This window comes from Myiozetetes cayanensis, unplaced genomic scaffold, assembly GCF_022539395.1.
Source record: "Myiozetetes cayanensis isolate MyiCay16 unplaced genomic scaffold, myiCay2020 scf1, whole genome shotgun sequence".
NCBI classification, from domain to species: Eukaryota; Metazoa; Chordata; class Aves; order Passeriformes; family Tyrannidae; genus Myiozetetes; species Myiozetetes cayanensis.
Window position 1 is genome coordinate 129,739,963 of NW_026086604.1, and position 20,220 is coordinate 129,760,182.

A 20,220-nucleotide genomic window follows, 5' to 3' on the forward strand; every position below is an offset into this window, starting at 1 on the left:
CTGGATGTGAATTTTTAAGCTGCTGCTCACAGATAGGATGTGACAGGCCAAGTATCAAGTAACATACAAGGAGCCAATGGTAGTTTTGTCATTCCCTTGTTCCACTGCAGCACATTTGCTAACCTTAACTAACCTTCATTTCCCTACCTGCACTGCAACAACCACCTTCTGATCAAAGGAGTAATGGCAGCACAGTTGTTCGCTTATCATCATTACATTATTAAATGGAAAGAACATTCTAAAGCACTTTATTATTTCTGTTTGTTAACAGTATATGCCATCATTTAGATCTCTTTACACGGTATAACCAAGTCTTTTATATGACCATATGCTGGTACCAAAAGACAGTCAGTAAGAAAAGAGAAAGCCTAACATGGATTTCTAGATGTACATATACTAAATGTAGCATTTGGTATTAAAATGTATTCACCTCACAGACCATAAGAGCAAAAATGACTAGATTGTTTTGGCTTGTTTTTTAACCACTAGGTATATTGCACCATATTGATTCGGTCTGGGAGATTTCCGCTCTTGAACATGTCTCTAAGATAAACAATTACAAGGCTAATGTATTTCTAAGGTGACCCTGGACCACAGTTACTCCCTGACAGAAACTGTTGATGTGGATTTAAGGGAGAAAATACCTCTTAATAAATTAATATGAAAAACATTACACAGATGTAACCATCCCCCAAGACTCGTGATACAAACCCAGAAAGCTTACCACTAATTTTAAGCTAAAATGCAATCAAGTGTATCCCAAGGGTATTTCAAGCCTTCTGAGATACTAAAACAATTTGGATAGCCTGACAAACTCAACCCTTTCCAGAAACTGCAGCCCTTCCTTCAGCACTGGTATGTGTTTGTAAAGCACTGTGACACTGCACACTGTGGGCTGCTGCCAAAAATGAGCAGTTCTGCCCCATCCTGGCCATGTGTTCCCACCTACTCCCCCTTGTCAGCTCATGTGACTAGCCACAAAGTCAGATCAGCATCAGAAAATTAATCACATGGAGTGGGTCCAATTTTTGTCAGACAAATAAGCTGATCCAAATAAACCATGAGGTAGATGCAATGCAAAGAAGCTGGAGGGCACACCCAAGAGAGACTGAACAGGAAGACAGATTACCCCTTTCAATGGCAGATAACAAATCTCATTCAGCATAAAAAAACCCCTATCCCTTAAGAGTTCCAGTCAGTACATTTTTTAGGATAACAGTTCTTCTAAATATCTGGTTAAGAACCACAAAATAAAGGAATGGATTTTAAAGTCTTGGCTCTACCTGCCTGCTCAGTGAATAGGTAAAACAATCAGCTGCAAAGAAGTTTACATTCATAGACATGTGACAATAAAAGAACCCAAAGAAAGGAAGTAAGTACTTTTCCACCTATACCACCTCATTCGAGCAGAAGTAACAAGAACGACACCTGCAAAGGCTTCTCTACACCACTGAAGCAAGACAATCAATTATGTCATCCAGTTCTCAAACCAAGGAATTTTCTCGGAAAGTTTGAGGCTTTTCCAACAACCATCAGCTTGACATATCAATGGCTGACAACTGAGTCATAAAAGGGGAGTTCTTGGAGACCAGATGTACTCAATGCAGAGCATGAACAAGAGCCAGGAAAGGAGAAGCTAACAACTTAATGGAAGAGCACAACGACATGCCTCCAGCACAATCAGAAAGTTCTGAAATTTTAATGTCATGCAAGTGAAGAAGGAAAATATCAATAACAACTCTGAAATTAGCTGCAGTACTTTCAGATGCAATTTCTAACAGCACATAAGGTGTATTAACCCTGCAAGCCCCTCCAGCAGAAAATACTAAGCATCCCATGCACCTAGTGCAACTCTGCAAGAGTTAACTTCTGTCAAAGATTGTGAAGCTTAACCATCTCAGCGAATGTCTGAAAGGAATCAAAAGTAAATGGAGTGGAAAGGATTATTTCAACTCACTAAGCACAATGGTATTTCATCTAAAACTAAGATTAAAAGTTCGAATTCTAGAAAAACAAAAGTGGTACGCAAACCTTCCTGCCAAACCAAGAGCAATGTGATTCCAATTATTTTAAATCACCTGCTCCATGCCTCAGGGATCACTGCAGTAACAGAGGAGATGGACAATCAGTACCAAATACGACTACTTATTATTACAAAGAAACACAACTGAATAATGATGTCCCTTCAGTATTCAGGCTGGGATTCAGTTTTCTCCAGAAACTGGCCCTGAAGAACAAGCATCTGCAAAGGGAATACATCTGCATCAACTACAACCATCACTGCAGACCAACATCATTGCACTGCACTGGAGGTAACCTTAAATGTGTTTGGAAGACTTTCATTTCAAATAGGTCAAATACCTTAATCACCAGTGAAACACTTACAAGCTGCACACTTTCTTTAATAATCAAACTAACAAGAATTTTGAAAGGAAAAATTTAGACATTTTCCTCACATTGTGTATAATTAGCTCAATGTTGAAAGCAGCACAGTAACATGATGACTAATCTTTCCTCATAAAATAAGGAAAAATAATAAAAAACATATCATGATGCAATGTGCAGTTCCTCATAAGATGTTTCTTCCTTCAGAAGTATCCTTAATAAAGCACTTAGATGCTTTTTAATAAGTTTTACTGGAAGAGATAACAACAATTTCCATCAAAACCAAACAAAGTCTTATGTAAAAAAAAAAAGAGGAGAAAATCCTATTTATATGCTTGCCCTTTGATGTAAAGAATTTTATATTTACTACTATTTATAGCATTGTGGTTTCTAATTAAAAGATTCTGATCAAATTCGTAGACTTGAAAGAAAAGCACCAAGAGAATCAAGAGATAAAATAATGCTGGATAATACAAGAAGAGAACTTAGAAACTATGCTTTCGAGTTTGCAAGAACAATGAGGTTTTACAGCAGATATTTGGGGATTTAGTCACATTTACAAAATAATAGATTCCTCAGATATTAATTTAATTTCCCCTCTCTCTATTTCACAGAACAGAAATGTCAGCTTCCTAACAATCCTTTAAGTGGGCATGAAATAACTGTTTCTTGAGTTCAGTAAGGACACAGCTAAGCCAATAGGAAATCAAAATAAACATATTAATGAAATTAAATGACAAATATACTAAAACTTTTATGCAGATTTACCTAAAAAAAAAATTAACTGCTGGTTTGAAAACAATCATTACACTTAAATTTATACTAGAGTAGAGGAATACAGCACTAATTGGCACATGTACACACTATAAAAGGACAATTTTCAGCCTCAGTTTTGTCGTAATAAATCCAGAGTTATGGAGTATACTGTTGCTGTATGTAAAGTAAGAATTTTTTTCAAAAACTGACTTTTTCACTTGTACTGGGAAGAAAAAAAAAATTAAAACTTTGCTCAAAGACAAAATTCAGAAATACGCCTAGGTCTAATATTAAACATAAATATCGAAAGTAAAAGAATCTTCTTTAAAATATATACAATAAAATATAGCTGCAACATGATTTCCTCAGGCCTTCTCTATTGCCATTTGCAAATATCTAATTTTAACAAAAAGTTCAGTGTCACTGAACTGGATCCACATATCATAGTATATTAAAAAACTACAAAATCTCTTTTTTTACTTTCCCTGACATTCTCACATGCTGTATTAATAACCCTTATTTTTCATGCTTCATGTAAACTCTCCCTTTTTATCCACTGCACAAATCTAAATATCTATAGGGCATTTGATGGGGGGGCAGTTTATTTAATGAAAAAAATGCAGAATAGAATCATGGTTTTTACAAAAGGCTTTTACAGCTGCCTCTTCAGGGCACATTTAGTAAACAAGTTATTTATTCTGAGAAAAAGCTAGAAATAAGAAAATATTTTAATAGGTCCATGTTCATTTTTTAATCCTGGATCACATATCTGTTCTCCATGCCAAGTGAGGGTGGAGCAGAGGGAGCCATAAACACCATCAGCTGCAGTGCAGTGCCAAGGTCCAGTCCACTGTGGTCGTAAATATGACCTAAAATAACTTTTCTCCATATAAATATCATAGTATCAATGAACTCTCAGACAGAAGCAAGAACTACTTGTACCTCTAAAATGCCAGTAATTAGTCATCTCAATAGAAAAAAAAAAATTTTGTTTATAACTTTTGATTGCCTAAGAGACTAATTGCTGCAAATCTTCATATCACTGTGAAAGAAAGAACTGCAAGAACTTTTGGGAAACTGTATTTATTTTCCCCCCTTTTTCTGGAAGGGAACATCATCAAAGATTCCTGTATAAAAGGTTACATGCAACTAATGTGCAAGAGGTCTTAAAAATATCACTACTGGGGCAAAAGCAGAAAAATTGGTGCCTGCTTAATCTTGTATTTTTAAAATGCATTCAGTAAGGTTTTTCATCAAATACTAATGACTAGGGGAAGTATGACCGAATAGGTTGTTATAACTGAGATTAATCAAGTACAGGGTCACAAACAGAAAACAAACAAAAGTCATGAATGGAAACTTGCAAAGTTCAGAATCTTTTCCTGCAATAATTCATATAAAAACTTTGATAACTGGTTGGAGATCACACTTGTAAAACGAAGAAAGGAAGCAAACAGAGGCTCATCCTGTGACCCAGGAACGTCACAGTTTCCATTGCCCTCCACGGCAACTGTGGCTTTCAGAGGGTCAAATCTAACAATAAAAGGAATGCTAGATACAACAACAGTACTGCAATGTGTGCCATCTATCTCACTCAATAGCCCAGGACCTGATGGCACAATCAGATGGGGAAACTACTTCCTTGTGAAGAGAAACATGAGATCAGATGGAAAGGACTTGAACAAGGACAATCTTTCCTCAGTGAAATACTCCTCTCCCAAGGATGCCTGGCAGTTTTGGGTCAGCAGAACCCAAATGAGCCTCTAGTTGTGCACAGCTGCAGCGTGAGAGGCAAACAAACAACATACCACCCATCTGCAGGGGAGAGAACACAAAACAAGGGCAGCAATGCACATGCCATAGGCAGCACTAGACCCATCTGGACCACTGTGTCATCTATCTACAGAAAGGGCTATTGTCTCAGGGACCCCATCTAGGCAAAAAGGAAAACTCAGTGGATCTAACAGTCAGGAGGAGTGAAGGCATTTCCTTCGCCAAAGCAGATGGTGCCTTGAGGTCATTTTTAGCTGCATGTTTTCCAAGCTCTGAAAGGAATCAATAATATTTCAAGACTCCCTTTTCAGCATCTGTTGTTGGCTTCAAAAATGAGGGAACAGAGTTCCACTACCAGAAGAATCTACAAAACCCCTTCATTATGCCACCTTTACGTTACAAACTGACACCTACACTACTCTTTGACACCTAAAGCCTCCAGCTTGGGTAATTTCTCCCATGACCAGCTCTGGACACCAGCAAAAAGTTTAGTAACATCTTGTCAGCATCATGGGCTAAGAAGAGCTTGACAAAACTTGCAGACTGTTAGGCATGCCAATACATTGCTCAATCAATTCCACAGATAATACTTTTTAAATATGACTCACCCTCTACATTTAAGTATCCAAGTCCTGCTTGAAGTTGAAAAGTGCAAGAAAAGCAAACTTCAAAACTCCTTTTCCTCTTGATACAGACTAGGAGATCAAAACAAATCAACATTTTCACTGTATATATTTTCTGAAACAACGGATGGATTTTTTTTATTCCCACAGAATTTCAGGGGTTGAAATACTCTAAGGAGACATTTCTAGAACAGAGTGTATTCCTACATACTATAGTCTCCTGGGCAATTTTTGAGCTGTAAGTCAGGGCTGTAGCCTCCATACTCCCATACATCACACTTCCATTAAAGGGCATTTACGTTTTTCTAAACCTTGTGATAATACTTCATTCTGGAATATGTTTTTTCTAAAGCATGGCCATTTGCTACAGTTTTCTGGACTGGCAAAACCCACTTCATTAAAAAAAAGGAAAGACAGAGTAGAATAAAATTTAGTACAGGTAGACAAATCAGAGCTGGTCAAATTATCAGATGAATCACCAAATCTCACTGTATGATGGCAAATGCCCAGCAGCAATGCCGTGCTTCTTTAACTTATTTTAACTGAATCCAATTTTCAAGCTGCACCCCTAATGACTCAACAGTTAAACAGCTCTACGTCATTTGCCCCTTTCTCTGATTTCTACATAATCAATCGTGTCTCTAATTCATGTGACACTGGCTTTCCACTTGAACTTACCCAATCAGCAAACCCCCATCATGGGAGTGCATGCCACAGCTTGGTAGAGCACATCCTGTCCATGTGCTCAGCATTCCCATGCAGCACTTCAGCCACCTTTGCTGCTCAATGTTCAACAATAAAGTTTCTGGGAGAAAGAACATAAGCCTTCCCTCACACAGTCCTCCCACCAAAGTACTAAAAGCTTGCACAGATGTGCAAAGTTCTCATCTGCACTGAACATACCTCCATCTGAGGAGAAAGACGTTGTTCCACATCCATGCTTGGATGTGGCTCAGCACAGCTGCCACTGCACAGTTCATCCCTGCAGCACTGATTTATCCTCCTAAGATTAATGCAACTATTGCAGTGGCTTCCGAGGATAACTATCAGGGGGCATCTTCAGCTGTGAAGGGCAAAATTTCATCTGACAGGCCTCTGTGATCCTACACGTGCTCCATAAGACATCTCTGCAGAACGGTGTATCCATACAGTATTCAGGAGGTCACTGGTAAGCCAAAGGAAAGAAGATAACTAAAAGGGCTTTGAAGGATTTCTTGTCTGAAAGTTTTCCACAGACAATCATAGCAAATTTGACTTAAGATGAATTATGTTAGTCAAAACTAGAGAAAAGGGAGACAGGTTGGGAATTGCAGTGATTTTTGGAGACATTAAATACAGCAGTTTTGATTAACATGCAAGAAACCAACGATATGCTATTTCTAGAAAATACAATACTGAAAAAATACTATATAAGGACAAAAACACTGAACCATATCAGTAGATGAATGAGAAAGAGATATTGTGTAAGAAGGCACCATAATCCTGTGTCCAAGACTGGTAAGCTTCATCCTCTAATAGTAGTGGACTTACCCTCCACATCCACGGTTATCCAGATTGAGAGAACACACATGGGCCTGGCCTGGCAACCAAATCCTCTGACAAAGACCAGTGAACTACTTCCCATGAAACAGAAGGGTATTCTACCTGGGAGAAGCAACTTTGTCTCAAACACATAGGAGTGGAAGACAAAGAATCCTCTCAAGTGGCTGCACTAAGTGGAAGGACCACAAAACTCGGCAGAGCTGATTTGGGAGGGAAAAGCACTGAGACAGCACTAGCCAGAAGGACCCATAAACTACAGACCTAAATCTTATCAGGCTTTTGAAGGTTTCATACAGTTCAATTGACCTTTAAGAAGTGTTTGACAGGATAACTGCAATAATGTTTTCACAAGCAGAGTCCTAAAAAAGTTGTTAGTTTTGAGTCACTTCAAGATTGGCATGATTATTGGGAAAAATACAAAAGGGACCTGGACTACCAGAAGAACAACATAATACCAGATCTACCATGACTGTGTAACACATATGTCCATAATGATCTTGTGGAAAGAGTTTCAGAGTGAACATTAACGTCACATGTAGTTCGACCATAATTTGGTTAAATCTCAGCAGAGTTTATCATGATATTACTTGGAATACAACACAGTTCTACACCATGAATGTGTTATAGCTGATATAGCTGATTAGACACTGCAGGGGTCCTAGAACATGTACACTCCATGAAAGAGTGGTAGAAAGAATGTTTGTTTTGATCCCGCACTCAGGGGTACCAAGACAGACCAGGAGTGAATACAGATACACTGATTACCAGAGCTAGAAAGCTCTATCAGACTTTGCAGTTACTACACTGATCGTGGCAACAAGGAAATGTTGGGAAAATACTTTCTACACAAATTGTTACATCTGAGCCTTTAAGATCCTGCTTGACTGTATATAAGCCTGTTTTATGTGATTAAGCCGTAGCTTTAGGAATATCTCTCTTTTCAACGCTGCTATGGCACAAGCAAGAGAAGGTAACACAAAACAAAGACTTTCCATGCAGTCCTTTTATCCAAACCAGGATTTTCAAATATATCTATGCCTTTTTACCACCCCTCAAAATCTGAGTCCTGATACAATGTTTCTGCAACATGAACTCTGAAGCAGCAGCTACCAGCGGTTTGTTGATGGCTGATTTTTTGGACTTACGCATTTACTGTCATAACAAATCTCATTATCGAGTAGGAAAATACTTTCACTGAGCTTGCAAAGAAGGATAAATTAGGAATTTGAAATATTCTTTGCCTATAAAATACCAAAACACACTACGAGTATTTTATAAAAAGGTGTATCTGAAAATCCTTCTTACATTCCTCTTACATTTGAGAAATCAAAGGACACTCTCAATGCCCTTGCATCATTCAACAATCTATAGCAAAGTAGGGCTTTCAGGAAGGCCAGACCTGCATCAAAAGTACAGGTATTTTAACCATCATTTACATATTCATGAATATGAATATTGCAGAACTGCGTACAGTGAACATGCAGGAAAGTATCACACACACTTTGCCTAACGCCTTATAACCTTAAAGGGAAGAGTAAGAAGAGGCAACAAGACAGGAAGAAAACCAAATTCAGCAATAAACCAAAAACATGTTATTACACACTATGGCCCAGTTGAGCCTCCAGCCCTTCGGTTTTCTGATAGGATGATCAAAAACTGTGCCCAAGTTTCTCCAAGAGACAACAGTCATTAGATTAAGTGAACAGAATGTAATTTTTAAAACTGGACAATTTCTCATGACACTTCTGTTTTCAACAGTCAGCATCCATCCATCCCAAACTCTAGAGATGTTTTATAAGCCACTCAACAGTCAGCACTCATATTTTAACAAAAAAAAAATTACCAGTTGGTTGAGCTACCCAACACAGTAACTTACAACAATAGAAGCTGACAGTATTAGAACAGAAAGCAAGGGTATTTTAAACAAAGTCAGTGGTTTCAGAAGCAACTCTAAAGAACAGGGATATTCTGTTGAGACTAGAGCAAAAGGCCAAGAGTCAGAGAATCCAATAGCAAAGACTAGGCAACATCTGAATAACTAATGAAGATTTCAACTCTAAGTGTAAGCAGAGCCATGCAAACTCAGCATGACAGAGCAAAGCTTCACTCCAATTGATTATTAGGAATAAGAAGTCATTTAAGAAATCTGCAAGCCATGCTTCCAAATCGGTGTATGCAATTCTATCATTTGGTCACAAATAATTCAGAAATGCAGGTTGTGGAAGGCGAATAAATTCTTTGCTAAAAGCTACTGACTCACTCTGGACTACAAAAACATGTACTTCTGTCTCAGACAGCTCAGTCCTGGAGCCCTTTCACACCAGGCTCCCTACAACCAGGTCAGCCCTTTTACTCTCTAGGAAGGAATCCAGCGTACCTTCATGACAACTGGCAATGAGCAAGTGAAAAACAGTTTGACAAACAGAAATTGCTATATTATGAATGCCTTGCACAAACAGCAGAGATGAGTGAATCTATGTCCATAGTAGGTCAGAACCTTGTTCCTGCTAAAAATCATAGCAAATCTCACATATTTCCATATCAGCACCTAGATACATCAAAAATGGATAATGCAATGACAGCCACAGGAGGAACAATATTGTCCCTCAGACTGTGTGTAGACCTACTAGCATGACCATGAGGTGCTGCCTTAAAGAGAACTGGGACCCTTCACTGGTGTTGAGTGGCAATCTCCAGCTGAGAGCAAGATCACTTTCAAGTTATACCTAGGGTTCAGGGAAGACATCTGTTAGGTGAAGGCATGTAGTGGTCTGGTACTCTAATCGTCACCTGGAAAATCATCATCTTCCCAACGAGAACATCTGATCCACAGAAAACTACAAACAACATATACTTCTGTCTCCAGACACAGCTCAGTCACATTTTAACGAAAAACACATCTGCATAGTATTGACTAAAGGAGAATATTAAGAAACTTGTGGTTTCCCATGTGCCTTTTACAATACCAAAATATGGCTCAAGGCATGGAGTTAAAAAGTTCCTTATAAATGTCCACAGTAGGAGCTTTCCTTCTTTTAAACACAAAAATCCTAGTTTAGCTTGCACTGAATGCCCTGACATAGAGGACTTTCATCTTCTAATAGGCTTATTTATGCAACTGTAAAGTAAGTGTCCATTGCTAAGATCCTGGATTGCATTAATAATTATATAATATTAGCATAAATTTAGATATATCTTATCTTGATTACTCTTTAGATTAAGTGCTGTGCAGCTGCTAACAGGCCCCCTTTGGGGAACAGAGAAATTGAAACAGGGGAGTGTCACAGATACTGGTAGTGACTCTATTCCACAATGGAATTAACAGCAGAAACGCAAAGTCACAGGAATTCTCCAATATCTGCTATATACTGTATGTTCAAACAATAATGACACAAATATGTAATAGGTTACAACATTTGCCTTGTGCTGTGTTCTGAAGTCCAGTAATCTTTGACAACTACAACTGTGAGCACATTAATTTTTCTTAAGCAGTTACATTCTGGGCTTCTAGGATGAGTCCACAGACTATTTTCTTTACTATTTAATAGTAGAACATGCATGTAGAGAATTCACTCAGTATTTATGGCAATGGCCCAAAAACCCCAAAACAAACAAAAGAGGTTACTAGAGAAAAACCTCAACAAATGATAAAAATAAACCATGCATTTTTAGAAATCTGCAATCCATCACTTCTCAGTCATTTCTGTCTTTAATTAGCTCCTTTCGCCTCCTTTTATCGTATTTCATTCCTCTGGCTCAACTCCATCATAAGCCTATTCTAAAACTCCTGATCTGCAAAGGCCTCGCTTTGCTTCTGTGTTCCCCTGCATGATCATCTTCTTCATTTCCCTTTGTGCAATTCCAAACTCAGGCTTGCACCCTTCTTGTACAGCTTCTGCCCTTTCTGCAGCTAAAGCTTTCATCCAGGAATTAAAGGAATCCGATCCAATTTAACACAACTTCCCTCTCTCCAGCTTATGTCTCTCTCTGCTGTTATCTTTATCCAATTCAAAACACAACTATGTTGTTTTACATTAATTCAACTACAGCCTTGTTGTCTAGTCCTCTGATTGTACCCTCCCATTTAGGTATCTTTGTTTTTCTAGACATGGTTGTTTGTCCTTCACTCACTGGAGGTTCTTCCTGAATGCTTCAACCTCCTCCAAGAAGTATCCTCCTTAAACTAATCCAGAAGGCCCTTAGTTTTGGTTTGAAATCTCTATTCCAGACTGTTTTTTCTAAATCTCATATATAGCTATTCAAAGACTACTAGCAAGAGATAGAATAGGGCATGGAGACAGAATGGATTGAATCATAAAACAAACTAATACATATGAAAATGTTATGGATGAAGAGGGAACCTCTGTTCCCCTACCCTTCATATGCCACTGATCTTGGACTGTTAACTCTTCAGGGCAGGTATGGGTGTCTCTTCGTGTAAGAGCAGAATCCAGCATCTTTATGTGACTTTTACCACACACACAAAAGCAACCATAAAAGTTAACTCCATGAAGTCAGTCCGTAACTTTGATAAGCATTCTAGTAGAAATAAGAGTGTTGGAGTTTTTATGGGATGCTAGACTTTAGGAGTCAGGATATTAAATTACTCAACTGCAACAGTTAACACTAACACTACAAAAGTACCTTCCTAAATGCAGCTTCTACAAAACTTCATTTAAGCAAAGTCAGCCACGCTGCTGGTCCATTACCACCGAGCTGACTCAGATTTCTGGGCAAGGGATGCAGTATCCTGCAATTAGGATGTAACCATGTCCTGTGCCAGAATCACAGAAAATCAGTACTGCTCCACTTGGTTTGGCCTGCTCCGCAATTTTCTTCCTCCATTGCACTGCCAGGTACTGTATCCTCCAGTTGAGTAACAACCATCAGATACCACGGGAGAGGTTGGAGATATTTTAAGCATCAGAGGGGAAACTTCTTGATCAGGAAGAAAAGTTGCAGTTGCACAAAGAGCTTTACACATTTCCATCAGAGCTTCTACACATTTACATTGGTTTAGTGACAGGGCTTTTGTGAAATAAATGCATTTAACCCTTTTTAAACCACTTGTGTTACTTTTTTTTTCTGCTTGGAGTGATATTTGTACTAACAACTTAACTATGTGAGAATGACTTGAAAAGTTTTTATGAGCATAAGATTTGGTGAATAAAAGCTGAGACATTCAGAAAATAAAACCCACTAATTAGCAGTTTCTTCCATAAGACCAGTATTTTAATCATAATACTAGAGCCAAATGCAACCATTACTATGTTTTAAACAGACATATCACAAAGTTTTTCAACTTGTGACCGTTCAGGGGCCTTCAAAGAATCCTGAAATGCCTAGAGGACTTTTTTTTCTTTTTTTTTTTTCTTTTTTTTAAGCAAAGCATTATGAAACTTGAAGAATCCTATTTTATTGTACTGTAAATACGGTCTTCACATCTGAAAAATATTTACATAGAATAAGTCACTTTCAGAGGCAAATAAATATGCTATGGAGAGCCTGCTTATTATTTAACTACACAAAAAGAATACAAGCTGTCAGTGCTTATACTTTACAGATTATAAAAAAGAAATATGAGACAATTTTTTCACAGATTTTGTTACTTAAACACAAAGTAGTCAATTGGAAAAGGAAGAAACAGAGGCCTGCAACTCATCTTGGATGTCAGCAGTTGCTTCAAATGCACAAATTTTATGTTCTTCAGTAACAGCAAAGACTCAATGTTTTTTTTCCTTTAGATGTAACAGCCATGTACCACCTCAAACATGATCATTAGTGGTCATGATGAAAATCACTGTATCTTAATACAAATTGGGGTGTGTAATTGTTAAAAGTTAGAAGGATTGGTCTTCATACAACAGAAATATGTTTTATAACGTAAACAGCGCTAGGTTAATGGTTGGACTCGATGATCTTTGGTCTTTCCCAACCTGAACGATTCTATCTATGACTCTATATCATTTGTAAACATTCCCCGGTTTGGGTAGCAAGCATTGTGTACGTTAAATTGCTATGTTACGTTCACATGTTATATTTCAAGCAATTCCCCTCCGATATCCAATTTCTATTTATAAAATCACATCCGAGCCCACAGAACACAAACCCACCCTGCCCCGCGCTTTAGACAGAAGCCGAAATAAAGCCGCGGCGTTTTAAGTCCCGCTGTCGCAAAGGCACCGCAACTTTCATTTTCGGGCCCCCGGTCGCCGCAGGCAGCGGGCTGTGCCCGCCCGGGCCCCCGCGAACCGGGGGAGGGCATTGCCAGGCACGGGGACCATCGTAACTAATTCGGGCGCCGCTGCGGTAGGACTGGCATTCCCAGCGCTCCTTTGGGAAATCGAGCCGCGCGTCTCGCCGAGCATCGCAGTGCACTGAGCGTTATCCTTCAGCGGTACAAACACCCTTGCGGAGGGTGCGGCGAGCCTCCTCCGCACCGCCGCCCCTGCCGCGCCGGGCGCGGGCCCCTCTCCCCCGGCTCCCCCGGCCGTGCCCGGGCCCCTCTCCCCCCGCTCCCCCGGCCGTGCCCGGGCCGCCCCCTGCTCCCCCGCCCGGCTCTCACCTGTGTCCGCGCCGCCTCGCTCCGCACCCGTGTGCTCAGCGCCGGCCACCGCGCCCCGCCGCCGCCCTCGCCGGAGACCAGCCGCAGGGGCCTGATGCTCTCCCGCTCCGCGAAGCGGCTCGCCCCGCCGCCCCGCTGCCGCTGCCGCCGGCCCGGAGCCTCCTGGGCAGGGGAGAGGCACCGTCACCCGGCTGCGCCCTCGCCCCCAGCGCGCAGGCTGTTGCGGGGGCTCCGTTTCCAGGGGGCTCCGCAGCAGCCTCGGCGCAGCATCCCCCTCCCGCCGCCCCCGCCGCCCCCGCCCCGAGAGCGGCGGCGCTGCCCCGCGGCTCACCTGGGGCAGCCGGCAGGGCGCAGAGCGCCAGGCAGAGGAGGCAGGCGGCAGCCCGCATGGCGCTGCCCGCCGCCCCGCTCGCCGCCGTGTGCCGCCCCGGCTGCCGCCGCCGAGCGCCGCCGGCTCCGCGCCTGCACGGGCGGGGGGGCTGCGGGGCCGCGGGGCCGGGGCTGCCGAGCCTGCCGAGCTCCGCCCCGCCGCCGCGCCGAGCCCCCTGCCAGCGAAGGAGATGGCGAGAGCCGCCGAGCCTCCCCGCAGAGCCCGCTTGGAAGAGGGAAGTGCTGGGAAATGTAGTCGTTCGCCGGGTGTGAGGGAGCGGGGCGAGATCGCAGGGGAAGCCCCGGAGTCCGGGGAGCGCTGCAGGGATTCCGCAGCCCCCGCCCCGCGGGGCTGTCTCGCTACCGCACCGCCCCGGTTCCGCACTGCTCCGGGGTAAGGGAACCCCCGCTGCAAAACTTGCCTCCGCTGGCAGCCCCACCTGCGGGTGAAGGCGGGGGGGTCTCTGGGGACGCAGGCGGAGCGTTCCCCCCCCTCCCCCTTTGGCCGTACTGCGGCCAGCCCCCTCCCCTTACGTGTTCATTTTCTGAGTAAACCTTCATTTCCTTCTCTGTGACCTTTTTTCTTCCTTTCTTAAATTTCTACTCCCTCCCCGCTTTCTCCACTGGACTAACAAAGAGAGAATAAAAGGATTATAACGCAGCATCGTTTCTTTCACGGTACAACACGCTCTCCTGGACTAAGGAAGAGGCAGAAGTGTCAAGGAGTCTCCACGATGTCTGTTCCCCGAAACGCGAGGATTATTTTCCCTCAGCGGACGGATGGCTGCATCTGCAACCCAATTCTACACTCCCACCTACCGGGAAGCCGAGGGCAGCAGTGCTACCTCTCGGTACTGTGTATCTCACCTTTCTTAATTAACTACGTTTCTTTCTGAAAATGGGACAAGGGTGGCAATTGCCTAAAGCGTTCCTGCCGCCGCAGTTTTCCGAAGGGGCGACAGCAGAACTGCCATGGCACGCAGTTGAAGGGAGTGGAAGAAGGAGGGGTGTCAGAGCAGCATAGTGGCAGATGCAGCTCGATACCGACCCAGGCAAGAGAATACGAGGTCAAACTACCCACTGCAAGGCTTGTACCAATTGTAAGCACATAATGAAGGAGGAGGTGGCATCACAGTAAATGGTACTGAAAGCTGCTGCTCGTTATAAAGTCGAAGTTTAAAAGAATAAACAAACAAAATATTTATTTTCATAATCTTAAAACGGTTATGCGACTGCATGTATTAAATGTATTGCTTGCACTGACAACAGCCAGAACACCCGGCACCTCCATTTCTGTTCTTGGGAGCGTTTCTGCCTGCCGGGGTGCCTTCCACGGGCTCCTCACAGGAGGGACCACACTCTGGGCACAGCTTGGCAGCAACAGCCCACCCCTCCCAGAGCTACCCGAAGGGGAAGGTCGGGGCTCCTGGCCCGATTTCTCAGTGGGTCTTACCTTACTTACACGGATCATCTATTAAAAGAAGCCATTAGAGGACAGAAGAAGGAAATTCAGTTTCTCACGATTTGTTTCCATGATATGAAAACAGACAAAATGACAGTCCAACAAGATGAGGATAGGAGCACAGTATTGCATCTGGAAATACATATAAACTTGGAGGAAAACGTGGCTAATAAGTTTTGTGCTGTCCTATTTACACTACACTCACACACTACAAGCAAGATATATCCATTAAATCCTCAAGCAGTCACTGAAATTGTGCACAATTAGCTTATAAAACTCTGTTGTGGAGTGTCAAAAGGAGCATGGGTAGGGTGGGTAAAGAAAATGAGGAAGTGCCATTTATGGAAAGAAAAATCAGTACTATAATATGATGTTTCAATCTTCTTATGAAAGTCATCAATCCTTATATTTCAGGCTGCAGCCAACTGCTACTTATTTCAGTCAGACCAAACTGTCCCCACTGGCACACTATTTCACAGCTTCTTCTGCCAGTATTTCTGAGAAAATTCATGACATTGGGTATATACTACTGTTAGGCAGTAGTTACACAGTACAGTTACACACTGATTTCCTGGATCACTACATCATATATTTCTTTTTACTCTTGCCATTACCAGTGTTCAGATCTAGTGTAGATGTCACACATGGAAAGTTCACCAACCCAGCACCAGCCAAGGCCTGGCTGCTTTTAAGTAATGACAATGAATGCAGAGTTCTATCCAGTCTGTGTGCTTGGGGAAAGTTGTGAGCTATAATACATACACTTTATGAAGACAATCCTTTTTTAGTATGCCAACTCTATTTTGGTGAAACCCTTCACTACTTTCAAGAATAATTTTTAATACTTTTTTTTTTTTTTAAATACAACCAACTAATAAGACAAAGGTATTTTAAAAGCATGTGTGCTAGAAGTGATTAGCCAAGATAGAGCTGAAAAAGCTTTTATTTGCAAACCTTTCTTGTTTACATCTTCTACCATTTGGCTGGATAAGCACTTCTCTGATAAGCACTGAAGATTAATTCTAAATAGAAGACTTTAATAAATTGCAGAGATTTGTATATCACATTGAAGGATCGAAATCACGAGAAAGAAAATCCTGACCTGTATGTCTGAAGTTCCCTTTTATTGTACACATTGATTAGAAATGGGTGATTAGAAATGGGTGATTTGACAGGCTTGATCCTTCAGAGAAATAATGTTTTACTTTTATAAGTGGTGTTTTCAGGTTTGTTTAGGAAATCAGGCAGAGACCATCAGTATTCATTTCCTAGTTTTACTTTACTGGGAGCTCTCTGACATTGCTGAGGACTGTGACAGACTGTCCCCCTCTGAACAACTAGCTCTTTCACATCTGGGGACAGAATTTTTTCTTCTTCTAGCAAATCCTAAAATATCTTGTGTTGGAAGAGACCTACAAGGAACATCCAGTTCATTCTCACAGGACTACCTAAAAATAAACCATAAAACTGTGTCATCCAGGCACTCCTTTAACTCTGACAGACTTGGGGACAGTTTTCCTGGGGAGCATGTTCCAGTGACCAACTGCCCTCTCATCAAAGAACCTTTTCCTTATGTCCAATCTGAACATTCCCTGATGCACTTTCATACCATTTCCTCGTGTCCTACTGCTGGTGCCCAGAGAGAGATCAGCACCTCGTACTCCACTGCCCCCTTTGAGGAAGGTGCACACTGCCCTGGGGTCACCCCTCGGCCTTCTACTGTCTAGGCTGAACAAACCAAGTGGCCTCAGCTGCTCCCCCTAAGTCCTGCCTTTGAGACCTGTCACTGTCCTGGTCACCTCAAAGACTATAGGTATTACAAATTTTTTTTTTAACCATAATTAATTACAAGTCATAATCTAACACTTTAATGTCTAAGTGCCACTTATCTCCTTCCCACAGAAAATAAGAAAGAAATATGGACTTAACATCCCTGTTGGCATTGTACTTCTAATTTATATGGGGTATTCTTGACAATTACCTCCCAGCTGTACAGCTTAAGTTTTGCTGTAATCACAATGGTAAGCAGGTGATACTGCAATCATGAATTACAGTTTTAAACTGCCTAAAGTTCTGCAGAGATTAGCCTAGTTTAAAATGCTGAAAGAGTAACACATTTTTAAATGCTAAGAAATGTACAGACATTGCTTTATATTTTTACAATTTTGATAAAATCTAGACTTTCTGCTCTGAGAAATACACAATGGAGCCTTGTGTATGCATAGACATGATGGAAAATAGCACTGTCTCCAATCAAAGAACATTACAGTGACTTAATACTGTGAAAAGTGTAACTCTTCTCCCCACACACAGAAACTTTTGTCTTCTCAAATATAATAGGTTGTAACTGAAACCTAGGGCGCTCCTTAATAAACACATTCTCAGTGGTCAATATTCAATTATGATTTATTAGGTTTATAAAAGAACATATTAAGACTTTTTCCTGATAAAAGGAAGATCTACGAATATTTTCTAATTGTTCCTATTCACCTGACCACTGATTATCATATGTGTTTCCATGTGAAAAACATGTTTACGTTCTCAAAATATGATAATTAAATTTTCTTGTATCAGTACCAGTCACATGTCCAATTACAGAAATAGTGCATTTTTACCCGATGATTGCCCAGAAGTGACATTGTCACTTATGCACGTAAAAACCAATTGACTCTGATGGTTATTTAGTCTGGAGCATAACTATTACCTGCAAACAGGAAGCATGTGCAACAGTAATCTAAATATAGAGCTCATCACACAGAATCAGTCTCGACATTAAATTGGAGGTACAGCCTGATCTGGAGCACTGCACTGGCCACTCCTCACTCCCAGTGAGGACATTGCAAGGTTCAGAGAAAGACAGACGGAAACCAGGAAGTTCAGGATTGGTCAGGATGGTCATGAACAGGCAGGAACACAATAAAATGTCATATAGTGGTACCAGAAAGTAAGCTGGTGCTTTTTGCTCTTCTGGCAGTATGGTGTGGGATAAGATGACAATTGAATTAAAACCTAGTAAGCATAAATATGCTTTCATCAAGCAAGTAGATAGTCTACTGAAGTATTTACTTGGGCTATACTTTCAAATAATTCTCAAAATTCTCAGCATCCAGAGGGACAACACATTCTTATGCACTGAAAGAACAATAGGACCTGCAATGATGAGCAACCAGCCTTGGATAAAAGTGCTTCAGGCTTTGTTAATTTTTTTATTCCAAGTTTACAAATAGGATTTCGTTTGATTGGTGGTTTCATCTTGCATCTAGTCATGGCAGGAGATCCTTTTTGCACTTCTTGCTCACCACTACTGGAATTAGGAGATTGTGCTGGATAACTACAAGTATGGTTTAGCAAAGGCAGTTTCTCAGAAAATCTGGTGACATAAAGAAAGGTAATATTTTTATTTATAAACAAACCAACCCCAAACAAAATCACAAAAACAAAACAACAACCCCCCCTCCAACAAAACAATCAATCAAACAAAACCGAAAGAAAACAACAAAAAAAACCCACTGAAAAAACCCCAAACTCCAATCACTTGGCTCAGTGGCAAGTGGCTTGGAATCAGGGTATCAGCAAAGTAAAAATTGTTCAGAAATCTGATTCATGTTTTATAACACACAGAACTTGCAATCACTGAAGAGTTTCCAGGTTAGACCTCCTGTACTTACTCCTGAAGAATGTCAGGTAAGTTCGTAGCTAAAATTATCCTCGGAAAAAGCTAAGGAACTACTCAAACCAGCCTGAATACTGGATACAGGACAAGATCCATGCAGCTTTCTGTGGCCAGAAGCCTCTCCTTTTCCAAGGGACATTAAACTTCTGAGGCCAAAGCACCCTGTTTGCAGACCTTGTACCTGAAAGATGAACTCCATGAGACACTTGTTGGTGATGTGCCTGAACCTGAAATGTGTGAGACCCATATCCCAATTCCTACTCTGCCAGGTGGTTCAAATTACAGAAGTGACTACTGTCATTTGGCAATTGACTTCCACAGTGTGGCTCTCAATCTTTATTCTACTGGAGTGCCATGTTGCACAATAGTTCTGAAGGTCACAGAGGAAGCCTGGGGTTTATGCCCAGCTATTTACATATTTAACAACTATCTTGAAGTGATTATCTCCCAACTCAAAAAAAAACAAAAAAAAGGATTATGTCAGACAGCCACCTGAATCTACAGCTGCTTTATCCCAAATGAAATTGGACTCCACTCAAACAACTGCTTTGCATCCCAAATCTTTTTATGGTGCTATGTCTGTGGCACTCAGCATTTATTTTGGATAGCTGCATTATCTAAAGCAAACGGTTGAATATCAGAAGCCAAAAAGCAACATTTGCAGAATGCATGGTAAAAAACCCCCAAAATATTCATCTCATATCACCTTCAGAGATGTTAAGCTGGTTAATGAATTCTTTTCACATTTACCTTCACCCTGCTACAGGTATCAGTGGTGACATTATTACTGGTTGGTATTACCGCGGGAATTAATCTTTATTTATGCTTGCATTTGATAACATAAACAATCTTCTTACATGGTCCAGAGGACTAGTCATGCTAGAAAACAAATTTTGGCATTCAATTTCTAGTCCATCTACATATATGCTGTACAATTGCTCTGGATCAACTGGCTGCTAAAATTTCCCCTCCTTTGTCTTCAAGAGTGGTGATTAGAGTCTTACAGAGGTTGCAGCTAAATTTGAGTAGCAGTAAGCACTCAAAAGAAAATATCTTATTTTCCATAAGAATA

At 41.1% G+C, this 20,220-nt stretch overlaps 1 protein-coding gene across 1 annotated transcript in view; it reads right to left on the reverse strand.

The window, feature by feature from the left end:
- Positions 1-14,083, reverse strand: part of ADAM22 (ADAM metallopeptidase domain 22) — a 134,057-nt gene extending 119,974 nt beyond the window's left edge. Inside the window, exons 1-2 of the mRNA XM_050324135.1 lie at positions 13,976-14,083; positions 13,645-13,806 (exon numbers count right to left, since the gene is read on the reverse strand). The gene's annotated coding sequence lies outside the window, so the exon portion shown is untranslated. The remainder of the gene's footprint in view (positions 1-13,644; positions 13,807-13,975) is intronic.
- Between the last annotated feature and the right edge of the window lie 6,137 nt (positions 14,084-20,220).